Source organism: Aquila chrysaetos, chromosome 7 (genome assembly GCF_900496995.4).
Source record: "Aquila chrysaetos chrysaetos chromosome 7, bAquChr1.4, whole genome shotgun sequence".
Taxonomy (NCBI): Eukaryota; Metazoa; Chordata; class Aves; order Accipitriformes; family Accipitridae; genus Aquila; species Aquila chrysaetos.
Genome location: NC_044010.1, coordinates 34,647,823 through 34,661,449, shown reverse-complemented (window position 1 = coordinate 34,661,449; position 13,627 = coordinate 34,647,823).

Sequence of the window (13,627 nt, the reverse complement as noted above, 5' to 3'; positions counted from 1 at the left end):
TATTGGATAGTAAATTTAATCTTTGCTAAAAGTGGTCTTAAGCTCATGTTTTCAGAATTTGTTCAAGCCTTTAGATCCAGGACACCTCTGTTGAGAAAGAAATCTATGTATCTTGCAAGGCTAGAAGGTATTTCTAATGATGAAACATGAGTCTTCCTGATTTAAAGGATTCATTTGGATCTGGAAGACTGTGATTTTTATCACTAGAAATACATTGGCTTATGTACAAGCAGCTGCATGTAAGTTTAGCAGTTGCATACACCACACTTTCACTTCCTTGTTGTAGATGAATTCTTGCTTTACAAAGGTACAGTACATTTTGAGAGCAACCAGTTATTCAGTTAACTAGCAGTTGCTAATAAGAAAAGCAGTGCAGCTCTTGCTATAGATGTTATAATTAATCGGGCACAAAACCAGGCTTTCCATGAATCAGTATTCAGGTATAGGAATCTCAGTGGGAAAAGGTGCTTTAGATACAGATAGCACTGATTTTTTTTTTTAATATACAAGAACATTTCACAGATGATTTCTCAAAAACGGGAAGTCATGAAGTTTTATCATCAGATATCATTCACAAGCCTGGTGTTTCTCTGTTTTTCTCCAAGAGATATAAATTAAGACATTATCACTGCAATACTCGTAGATGAATCTCTACAGCATTGCCTTGCAGAAGTGAAATAAATCCAGGCCATTTGGAGAAAACTCGTCATTCATAAATAATATCAGCTTATCCACAGATAACAATACAGGATGTAATGTGAACCATTTAGTACCAGGTTACAAATCTTTAGCAGCCTGTAAATCAGAGTTTTATTTTTCACAGTATTGTAAATTACTGTGGTTTGATGGCTTGATTTGTTTGGGTTCACATAAAATGACTGTGAATAAAATCTGCCGATTTTTGTGACAATATAATTTTAAAATGTATATTATTGAAGGAATCTGAATGTTCAATACCTCTTGATGCCAACAGCCTGCACTCATGCACTGTCCAACATACAGCAATTAGTGAAATTCTTTGAAAAGTTAAGTGTAGCCACAAAAGCTCCACTCTTGCAGTGCACTTAGGTGAGGCAAAGGCTCTTGTCCCTCTCTTTTCTTTCCCGCAACTTTGCACATTTTAGCACGAGCCTGGTTAAGTCAAAGCAATTGTGCTCAAGGACATGGAGTAGGGTAGCACAGAGCTGATTGTGGACCTGAGTCAGATTTTACGAGCTGGAGGGAAAATTGTTTTTTCCTTCATGTCACCACATGGAAACTGTCAGTGCGGCATATTTTAAATTCTTGGTGGAACACTAGGAATGCACTGAGCTGTAAGTGTGAAACTCTTGTTTTCTGATATCTCTCCACTAAAAAAAAAAAAAAAGTCAGGAAAATATAGGAGTGCGAGGAAGTGTAAGCCTTCTCATACTGGATCAACCTTAGTTTCATCCATGGTCCACTGGAAGAACGATGTGATGTGCAAACATAAAACTTTCACCCTAAGTATGTCACTCTGACTTCTAATAATTACAGATTTTATTTAGACTGTGGAATTAATTACCATAGGAACTCATTAAGGCAATTCTAAGCCTCATGTTCTAGAGTTTAACACTATCTTCAATTATGGGAGTATGAGGCTTAGGATTCCTGAGGTCTGTATAAAGTTTGAAGTCTATGGCGAACCTTGCTACGGTCTTGGCCCTAGTGACTTCTAGTGGCAAAGAGTTTCATGGTTTAGTAACATGTTGAGTGAGGAAGAATTTCCTTTAAGTGGTTTTAGTCATAGTGACAGATCCACCTTTTAAAGTTGTTGTTCTTTTTTGAAATACCAGGCCCACCTCCTTTTGCTTTAGTACCTTTGAAAACTAAAAAAGCTATTTTTAAAAGAAGAATCCTCTCACATATTCACATTTCTTTTATACACAGTCACTTTCTCCTTGAGAAGGGATAACATGGGAAAAGGGAATTTTAAGAGCAAGAAACATTATTTTAAAGAATGGAACTGAACTGAGTGACACAATTATGTGTTTGGCAAGTGTTTCTACCTTTGAAGCAATATCAGTGGAAGCCTGAGGGACACAAAGTTGCAGAACATTAGAACCACAAACTTTCTTTTTAATAATACATGAAGTTGCCTTAATAAATCCTTATGGAAACTGTAACAGCAGCAGTTAATGACTGGTTTTTGTTAATGACCCATTAACATGTTAGCAAAGCAGCCACTAAGTGTGATATTTGGTGAGAATCTGTTTCAAAGGGGCAATTAATATTAAAATCTGATGTTGACTTATTAACCAATACATTTTTAAGGTATTACTTTCTACCCGGAGCAATGAACACACACTGCAATGGCAGTGTTGGTAAATCAGTAATTCCATGAGGGTTAATAATCTGTTTTGCTCCAATCAGGCAACAGAAAAAAGAAATAACTGTCCCTCCCCATGGATGTTATTGCTGAGGTAAATTTCAGTCTTGGATGATGCTTTAAAACAATGTTCCTACTGTGAGTCTTAACAGGACACCTAGAAATCTGAGCCATGCAAAAGCAGAAGATATGAAGACCTTGTTTTGCCTAATTAGGTCAGGGAAAAGGACCTTCCACCAGTTCTTTACTGAGGAGGCTAGTAAAACAAATAACAAAAAAAGCATGGCCTTCTTGCAGCCAAGAAACTGCATCAGCCCACTTCTTTAATGTAATTACTTAATAACTATTTTTCTGTGCATGTGTCACAGGCCAAAACTTCCAGTTCTGTAGGTTATACCTGTGTTTCTGCACAACAGGAAACTCTGAATCTGCATCCTTGTGGCCATGCCTGTTGTTGGAGTCAGTGCTGTTTTGGCATGACTAGTATCCGTTATGTGCTGTTAATTCTCTTTCTGTGTCTATTACAAGTTTGTGTCATGCATATACCTGCTTGTGTCTTTGTTTTCATCTCAGATAAGGTAGAGTCAAAGAAATCCACCCTGTACTTAGTCAGGAAGGTGGCAAAGTCTCTGCTGGTACTTCCTGAGAAGCAGGTTCCATGTTCTGGGGTGAGCCTTCATGAAATTGCTGTATTTTGCATATTAAGTTTTAAGTTGTTCTACAAAATTCCAGAGTTATTGATCACGGCCTTCATCTTCATTGCTCTCAGAACTGAAGGCTATAATTTCCCCAGAGAAATCTTTTCTTGAGTTCATACAAAACTGAAAGACAATCACATCCTTGGCACATTAATTAGCAAGCCTTGCCTGCCTGAGCAATCACCTGATCTCAGCAGACTTCCTTCCCTCATTCCTCTCTTCAGTGTGTGTCAGCCTGTGCCATGTCCTAGTTCCCCACCACCTTTCCGTCAGGAGAGCTCCACTGCTCTGCAGAGAATGAAAGGTTTTTCTCCTTCAGCTCTGCAAGTGGAGTCACTGAGGTACAGAGACATGAAATGTGTGGCTGAGGGCTACTAGTTCCAACCTCTTCTAGGGCTTCGGTTCCGTGCTAATCACTCAAGTGGTTTCATTTGGTAGTTAGACCCCTTTCCCTTGCTAGTTAATAGCATTGTGGTAGGGTTCAGTGCTCAAACATTTCTCTGTGGGGTACACAGTGGCTGAGATTACAGTATCAGTTACACCACTGAAACCAAATAAAAGGCAAGGTCCCTCACATCCATCATGGGCTGACAGACGGTAAAGACATGCCGGTAGGTACTTTCCTGCCTGGGCACGTTCAGGCACAATAAAACATTATGAAGCGGTCAGGTAATAGCCATTACAAGCTAGCTATCGTTCTGACTGGCGTCCTGCCACAATATTTTGGCCAGTCAACTAAAGAGACTATTCATTTAATGTTGACCCATGGCATTGTTTTCCTTCGTGGTTTGTGTGTGTATAGGTGTGCATTTCTGTTTTTGAACACTTTGACTATTTGCTAATCTGTTTGAGATGCCTGCCTACCGAACAGTTTACTACTTCTGAAGCCACCTGACGAAGAGAAAGTGAGACGGTCTGCTCACAGCCCTCTTAGCTATAAAGCACTACCAGCACAGTGAGGGCAGATGGAGCTGAAATAGAAGCCCAAAAGCAATTTGTCCATGGAGAAACGTGTTCTTTGGAGTAATCCAAAATCCTTTGTATTCCCCTGAAAAACTTTGTGCACTAACAGCATCACTATAAAAAGGTAATGTTAATAAAGGCAGACCTCATTCATGAATTAGCTACTGATCCACCAACAATTTATTACTGAGCTATTGTTAAGTAGAGTCTTCACATGTTGATTTTTTCAATGTGAAACCAGAACATGAAACAACTGACCCCAAATGAAGGGTTCCCCACATGCAGTACTGTCTTCAGCTTTGCCTCCTTGAAGAGAAAGCAGATTTATTTGGGGTTATTCCCATGTCAAAGGAAATTAGAAGTTCAATCATGCTGTTTCCTTATAGGTACCACCTACTGTTTCCAGTTGCTGAGAATCACTATAAAACACTCTGGATCTGCTCTTAGTTGATACGGAGAGTGTTTTATTTCAGGAGAATGAGGCCTGCCTTTTTTTAGGAAACACTTATTTAAACATCTGCTCAAGAAGCTGTCTTCTGTCCAAAATGTCTCGCCCTATTTTTGAGTCTTTCTTTCTCTTTTCCACAGACGAACTGTGGTAAGACACAGCTCAAAAAACCTGAGGAGTTCTCTGAGGTGATAAAGGGAAGTAGAGCTGAGGCATCAGAAAGTCAACTCTGCACTTTAATTTATAGCATTAATAGCACCTCAGCTGCAGTTCCTTGTGACAAAACACCTAATGCTGCCTGGTCTGAGATAACCTTCCCATGTCAGTGAAAGCACTACGAAAGACACTGGTTGTTCTGTTTCAGGCTTGGGTAAAGCCTGAAACTGAGCTGTGTATATCAGCAGTGGTGAGGTAGAAATGACAGTGGGGGATTTTTGTTCGGCTTTGGGGTTTTTTTTAGACTTCTTCTCCCAGCTTGGTACAGCTGATGGTTGATACAGCTTTTTTTTTTTTTTCCCATTTAGGAAGTGCTAGTGAAAATCACATTGCTGCTTTGTGGCATCACAGGGAATGATACTGTGCAGTTCCTCACCTGTCCTGAGGCTCTGCTTGATGAGAATTCACAAGTCTGAAGTGATCCCCCCACCCTGTATATTTAATGTGCAGCTAAGGCAGCTGAGGTGGTGAGTTAAAAAAAAAAAAAAAAAAGCACAGGCTGTAAGCACAGGCTGTGCTACCTTAAGTTTACTTACAACACCTAGCTTTGATGTTCATCTAATCCAACTCTGATAGTTAGAATGAGCAATTTGGTTGGAGCCTAAGTGAGGCTGGGGCTTGGATAAATGCCAGCTTGCTGATCCTCTGTCTGATGAAGACTGAGGAAAACAACTGGAAGATTTGGCAGAAATTATATCAGCATCCCTGATTGAGAGTGTGCACCTGCCGCTTGCTGTTCAGGTCTATAACTCTGGTCTTTCTAAAATTACACCTGCTCCTTTTGCATGTTTAGTTAGAAGCTGTTGACAAGATTGTGTTTTATCATCTGTGCAACCATTTTTTTTTTCCAAATGTGGGATGGCAGGGCTCAACCTGAGACTGTTTAGAACTTCAGCTGGCCTGGATGTGAGGAGAGACCCTGGTATAATCTGTCACATGCTCAGACACATTTAACTAGATCTAGATGCTCTAGGGAGAGAGGGAAAGATGACAGCCTTGAGCGAGAGCACGAACATGGTTCCTGAAAATATGCTCATTTGGGGATGGGAAGGGGCCTTGTTGATCTACTGAATTAGCTTTTGTTCCAGCTGGCTACAGGTTTCAGATGTTCCTATCCCTCTGAAGAGGACTCAATCCAGGAATTATGGCATAAATCTCTTCAAGAAAGGATCCTGGGGAATAACTCTAAGTAGACAACTAAAATGTATTGTAATACATACAGACATCGGGAGGAGTTAGCTGGGTATGGACTATCCTTCCTTCTCTATTGTCTTCTTTCTTCCCCTCCTCCCTGCTCCTCACATTTCATTCTTTTAACATGTGTAGATTTAGAACCAAGAATGCCTGAGATAACAGTAGTACATGTTGTTCATCCAGCCTGAGGAGAAGGTTGAGGTAATTTTAAGTAATTACAGAGGGCAAAACTGATCCCCAGTTACCTTTGGTAAGGTATTAAAATAGCTTTCACATGAAGATAAGATCTTTCATAAGATCCTTCATAATGTTATCTCTTAGAACTATCTCCATAACAATATATATAGTATTAGAGAGATATATATAGTTGTACTTGCATTTGTAATGACTTGGATACTTTCAGAAAAAAGAATGTGCTAGGCAGACAACAGAAGGACTTGAGAACAAACTATGAGAAGGTTTTCATGAATTAGAAATTGAAAAATATGTTTAGAAAATCACAGGGAATGAAGGAGTCTCTATAAATTCTCAGGTTGTTATATAACTTGCTCTATGTTTTCGTGCAAAAAAAAAATTTCAGCAGCAGAGTATCATTAGATATGCCTACAGTCACCTCCTGGCTTTTCTTGCCCCAGAGCATGCATGAAGATGCCCATGTCTTGAGGGTGTTGGTGACATGAAAACCCTGACTTGCTCCCCAGCACTTGCTAGTCTGCTGCACTTCTGCCAACAGAACTGTGGAAATGGAGTAGAGGAAGAATTGTCATCCTTCCTCTTGCCCCCATTTGTCACCCCATACTCAACCGCCGAGAGGTCTAGCTTTGAAAGTAGGAGATCCATGTTCCAGTGCATCCCTGCTTGCTTTGGAGAAGGACTCCAACTCTTTTGCCTCAGAGAAGATGAGGTTACTATGGCATTACATGATATCTTCCAGGTTGCCCTTGGTCTTGCTATGTGAAGAAAGTGTGGAAAAGTACTGCTTTGGAAAAAAATAGGAACAGGGTGTAAGTCTCCTAGGCAAGTGAACTACCACGGAGAAGGTAGGGTAACTAGGGTCAACTTTAATATTTGTCAGAGAATAATTTGAACCCAGCTCGCTCTCTGTCAGGTGTAGAACAAGTGCAGAAGTCAATTATCTCCTCTTCTGCTTCTGCTGTGGTGTCAGCACTCAGCCAATAAGCATCTCTGGGCCACTGCCCAGTGAATGTTAGGGCACCTCTCTTTTAGGTGTTTCCCATCGGTTGACGTGCCTTTCCACTTATTTTCCTTGAATCTCATTCTGCAGTACCTAACTCTTCTATATGAAGTACCAGGATACTGGGTACTACATAAGGTTGTCAGTTCCAATATGTATGAGCCCACTTAAAATTTGTCTTTTGCAATGCTATTTCAATACCCGAATCCCTTAGTGGATTAGCCCTTGGCTTCCCTGTGCTTCGGTTCTTCTTCTCTGATATAGAAATAACAACCCACTCCAAACTCGCAGGGATGCTGTAGAAGATAAATGCATGAAAGGTTGTCAAGATTTGAGACATAGTTCTGAGAAGGCAACAGAAGTAGCTAAGGTAAGTCATGAGGAAGAGTCTGGGTCACATCTCTTCATAACAGAGGTATGACTATTGTCTGTCCACCCTGAGGAAGCCCAAAGCACTGCTTGTGCAACTGGATTCCACATATTCAGGTGTTACTCAATCAGCATGAGGTTTTCAAGAATGCTTATTGCAGGGTTAGACTGTACATCAGCAAGGACCACTGGAAAGTCTCTCACAAGAAAAATGGTGGGCACAAAGACAGTGGGAACTTGGAAGGATCCTCTCCTCATCAAAAAAAACCCCAACTGTGCAGAATCATCATGTTTTAGCATTAAGATACATTCCTAGACATTCACTACTTGTCTGCATGAAAGCGTTTGCAGTAGAACTTCCAAGTTATACAATTAGGAAATCAACAGCAAGAGTACTTAATATAAGAACCAACAATGAAAGCACCTGACAAGTCTTTTTTTCCCTTCGCTGGTTTAACAAGCCTTTTTAATAATTTCAAATCAAGAGAGGAATATTTGTCTCACAACTGATCATTATTTCTTTTTGAGGCAAGTGTCTGTTTTGAGGCAAGTGTATGTAAAATACCAAGGAAAATGTTTCTGGGTACAAGATTCCTGCTATCCATCCTATAATAAAGAAAATGGTATTGTTCTATAGAAGGCTTGCTGAATATTTTTGTTCATTTAATTTATGTAAGAAGCAAGAGGAAGCCAAGTCTATGTTTAGAATCTTACAAATAATTAATTTGGTGTTTTTGCAGTTTGCCTTAATTTGAAAATTGATGATTTTTCCTTTCCTTTTCTTCTTCTTTTTCCAACAGTTCTTTAGCAGGTATTATGAGGCGTTACATTTGCTTGCAGGGCTACTAATATGTTGTCAGAGGAAGACTCGACTCAGGGAATTCCACTTAATTTAATTTATTGCAAATGAAAATAAACTTTTAGTTACTGATTTGAGTATTGAGAAACCAAGAAGACAATCAATTAAACAAACACCTAGTGAAACACCTTTCCTCGCTTTCCCAAGGCTCAAGGTCAGTCCAGACACCTCTCTTCCCCCTTCCTAGTGTCCCCTCCCCTTGTTTAGCTGCAGGTTACACTCAGTCCCTTCAGTGATGCGACGGGCAGTGCAGGAGGCTGGGGTCAGTCTGTAGAGGGTTTTTTTTGCCACTCCTTGTTTCTTACTCTTTTCTTTCATGGCTCCTTCCTTCTTACTCATTTCCTCTGCTCTGGCATGAATTCCTCCGTGGGCTGCAGTCCCCTCGGGGGTGTCCCTGCCCTGGTGTGACTTATCCACTGGCCACAGCCTCATCAGAGGCATACCTCCTCTTGTGCCTCCTTTTGTGTGTCCTGCCCCAGCTGTTACCACCCTTTCTTAAGCGTGCCTGAAGAGACAGAACCGTAAGCTGCTCTGACTGGCTACAGTATTGGTACACGATGGATCAGTGCTGCCCATTTCTGAGGTGGCTGGACCCAGCTGTCACCAGCATGGGGCACTCCCTGGTCTCCTCTCACACAGGGCACCCTGCAGCCCCCTGCTACCCAAATCCTGCCAGATATGCCCATAACATGTATAGAGAGTACATATAAATCATTTAGCTACGTCTCTAAATATCTCGTTGAGAAGCTAATCATATTGACACCAAGCCCACATCCATCTTTTCAGTTGTCTCTAGTTTCCCTCCCCTTTCTCTGTCACTGCCAACAACATTTCCATCCTTACAGCTACTGAGCCATACTTTGGAGTTTGCTTTAGACAACTCTCTCTCTCACACCTCACATATCCAGAACTTGCTGCTTTTTACTCAGCATAAGCATCATCTGCCATTTTTTCCCCCCATAACCCCCCTACGTGTCCTCTTCTCCACTGCAGATACTTCTCTCACTGCAAGAGCTTACTCTCTGGCCATCCAAGTATATAGGTACTGACGTGTCTCCTTGCAAAATATATCCCAGAAGATAATTTTCCTTGCTAGTCTAAAAGCTAAACCAATAACTAATTCCATTCTTTAAAAGCTTCGGGAACTTTGCATCTACTATCTTGCCTTATTGTTTCAAGTACTACATCTTCCATATTTTTTTTTCCTTCTGTTGCTTTATTGCAGAGTTTTATGCCTTTCTCACAGTCTCTTGTTCAGCTCCCTATATAACCACTTCAGGGTTTCTCTCATACAGCCTCTTTTGCATATCATGATGTTCCCAAGACCTATCCCCATTTTACCTTTGAGTCCACTTTAAAGGCCGGTTTCTGTTTTGCTGCCAGTGTGATTACAGTTCCCTTTGAGGGAAAATCATTTTTAATATCCCTTTACCTTAGCCTGCTGCTCAGCTCTGTGAGCACCAGAAGAGAAATGTTTCACTTTTCCCATGCAGAGTACGAGCTAAGTGTCTGCTGGGTATGGGTCTCGGGTCTGTGGTCTGGATCTTAAGCCAAACGAGTGCTGCCTAGGAGAAAATGCGACGTTCTGGAGAGCTCTAACGCTCTCTCATTGACGCATGTGTAAGTGGGAAATCAAGCTATTCCATTCACTGAACGATTTACACCTCAGCAAGGATATTGTAAGTAAGCAAGGTCAACAGTCGGGATACTGCCTTTAAAAACACAGTTTTGTACGACTGATGAAACGTCCTTAAAACCAAGTAAACACCGTCCTGCGTATAATCCAGCCTAATACTTTCCCCCGCTGGTCCCTCCAGAGTGCCATCTAGAAGGCGCTGATCACGACGAAGTGCGCGCTTGCCGTGCCCATGCAGCTGGCGCTACCGGCGCCGTTGTCTGTTACAGTAAAACGGGCCACAGTTACTTCTGCCTCCCGGTCTTGCCTTCTCTCCCGCTGTGGGGACTCGGCGGTGCTTTGAGACGGCGGAGGGCTGGGGTTACCGCTCCCCCGCGCCGCGCCGGGAGGCAGGGGAGGTTAGGCGAGGGATCGATGTGATTAGAGCCGCAGGAGAGGGAAGATGTGCCCGCCCGCCCGCCCGCCCGCCGCCGGGCCGAGGGGAGGTGTGTGAGGAGCCGGCTCGCCGCGGCTCGGGGCTGGCCGCTGCCCGCCGGGGATGCTCCCGCGCCCGCGCCGGAGGATTTTGTCACCTGTGGCCCTGCCTCCGCCGACCTGCGGGCGCCTCCCCCGGCCGAGGACACACCTGGGCGCCGCGCACCCGCCTCCCGCCCCCGCCGCCGGCCGCCTCTTCCCCCGCCCGAGAGCCGGGCGGCGAGCGTCGGCGGAGCCGCGGGGCTGCAGGCGGGGCTGAGCGCTCGCCGGGCGGACGAGCGGCCCCGCAGGCTCCGAGCGGCCACCGGCCACCGAGGGAGGCGGCGGCCGGACCCGGTGCGCGCCGTGCCTGGCAGCTCCGGCCCGGCCGTGGGCGCGGCGGGCGAGGGCGAGCCCGGAGCGGGGAGCGGGGGAGCGGCGGGGGCATGTGGATGTTGGCCGTCGCCTTGCTCCACAGCATCTCGCATGGTGAGCGCTGGGGGCTCCGGCCCCTTCCCCGGGCCCTCCGCGGGAAGGGGAGCGGGTCGCGGGCGTCCCTTTTGTCTTCGAGGCGTCGCGCTGGCTCTCGGCGGCCGCGGGGGAGAAGGGCCACGCCGCTCGGGAGCCGCTCCGACTAGCTTACCTAGCGAAGTGACGGCCCGTAACTTAACGGGATTTCTGCAAACACCAGAACGACCTTCGCGGGGGGGAGGCACTAAGGACGTTTTCTCCCCGTCGTCGTCCCGTCCCCGTGTTCCGTGTCGTCCCGTCCCCCCGTCCCCCCCCCCAAATTTGGCAAAAGACCGTGTTCTTCTGAAACAGAAGAAATAGCCGACTCTATGCCGTTTGTCACCCTGCATAGGAAAGAAAACTAATGTATGTGGTATTTGGAAGGTCTTAGTTCGTGCTCTCCTATGTGTTTAAAAGGTTGTATGTTGCAGCTGTATGTGTTAGTTCTGGTGGGTTCTCTCTAACAGTTTCCTATTAATCCTTATATAAATAGATCTTCCAAGAAACTGAATTTAGAAATAGGTATTAAAAATATTTATTGCACTCGTGGAAGTATATTGGGTACAAGAAATGATCGGAGCAGACTTCCAAGGCATGGAGGACAATTCTGTTTCATGATTAGGAAGTACTGACTTCTTGAGAATTCATATCTTAATATTAACTATTGAAGACAAATGAGATCTCCCTTAACCTCCCCCCCCCCCCCCCCCCCCCCCAAATAGCATCTTGTAAAGCTTGTTTGGGGGAATCTGATTATTATTTATGTGAAAAGTCTATAACACTTCAGCTGGATGTATACATGTAGGCATTTTGCCATTTTCCCACAAAGCTTTGCCAACTCCCATCAGTCATGACCTGAAACAGCTGCTGATCACTTTTGAAAACTCTGAGTGCAGAGATTTGTGTGTGCCATGCTCTATGATAATTATCTGTTAGGGCTTAAAGTGAGAGCACCAGACTTCTTTCTGTATGTATTTGGAAGAAAGTCTAAATACAGGAATGAAAACTTAGCAAACCTGTCCTTACAGTGCTAGATGAAGATCTTGACATGTGAATTAAAACTATTTGAAAAACAGAAATTTTATTTAATGACAAATGCTAACATGCTATAATTTTCTTCAGTTCTAAACTGACAGTAAACCAAAGCTTCATATGAAAAAAAAAAAAATCCAATTGTTATGGTTTTCTTATTCTCAAATAATTGTTTTGTTATCGTAATTTGAATATGCCAGTCAAGAAACTGTACTGAAATTTTGAAGTTATACAGCAGAATGTTTCAAATATACTGAATTAAGCTTTTTGCAAAAAGGAGATATTATATCAATTCACTTTCTGGCCAGCCTTAGACTTATACCTAAATATGAAAGTTAGTGAAATTCAGTGAATCAGCTTTGAAATACCTTTGCAACAGTAACTGAAATGAGGACTAGCGGATCAGGAAAACAATACAGTATTCAGTCAGGTGAAATCAAATACTTGTTTTATATCATATCATATAGAATAGTGACACATATGTTGCCCTTGAGGAGTATTTTCTTGCCTCAGCATCTAGCTTCTTCTTTGGGTTATTTTTTTAAATAAACCTATTTGGTAGAAAATCTTGATCTGTTTTTTGACTTGTAACCAATTAAGCATAACTTTGGTTTTTTTTACATCCATGTCTCGTGCAAAAGTAGGGAGACAAAAATAATAAGTTATTCTCTCAACATTGCTGTGTAAGAAAGACAGGAGATGTTATGCAAGACGGGTGTATCTTTTTAAGACTTCTAGCCTAATGTTCAGCTAAAATGTTTAAAGCCCATTGTGTTCTGGTCATCCCATCTCAAAGAAAGATACAGCAGAAACAGACAGGATCTAGATATATATGACAGAAGTGACAGAAGCAGGAAGGAATTCTGTGTGAGAGGAATATAAGGTGGGGAGAGAGGAAATAGTATGCTTAAGGAAGAGATGAATCAGCAAGGATGTGATAACTGTGTATAAAACAGGGTGTATAAAATGGGCATCCCTATTTGCTCTGGAGACAAACATTGGCATTCTGTGTTGTGTCAAATACCAAAGTCCTCTCCTCCGTATGACTGCCCTGCACGCTGCCCTCTGTATCTTGAGGTGTGGGGTGGCATGCGGGGATTTTTTTGTCTGTAGTTTTGGAAGAACTATTTCAGAGTAGTAGAGAAAATGTGTTTTCAACCTACTTCCCACTCCACTAAACTGCAGTCTTTTCCTGGTAAGGCAGGCAAGCTCTTTTTACTTGCCCCTTTTGTCTCTTGCGAAGATGATATTTATGCTGTTTACTTAGTAGCAGTCACTTTATAAGCACTTAAACTCGGAGAAAGCCCAACTGTGGTAACTGTTAGTAAATGTAGGCTTTTTAAATGAGCCACCATTATATAAAAATAAGTGTTGGTGGTGAAGAGACCACTTTTGACAGGTGGCTGTACTTAAAAATAAAACAACCACAAAACAACCCCCAAGGGAGATGAACGAGAAGTGCCATAGCACCAGTTTGCATTGGACCCAGCTCAACTTCTCTGTGGAGAATGAAGTGAGTGGTTTTGCCACAGAATCCGTGAGGTTGACCTTGGGACATCTAGACCAACCTTGCTGCCCAAAGCAGAGGTAACTACTACAGCAGGTTGCTCAGGACTCTCTCCTGCCAGGTTTTGAATACCTCCAAGGATGGAGACTCCACAAAGTCTGTGGGAAACCTGTGCCAGTGCCAGACCACCCTCACAGAAA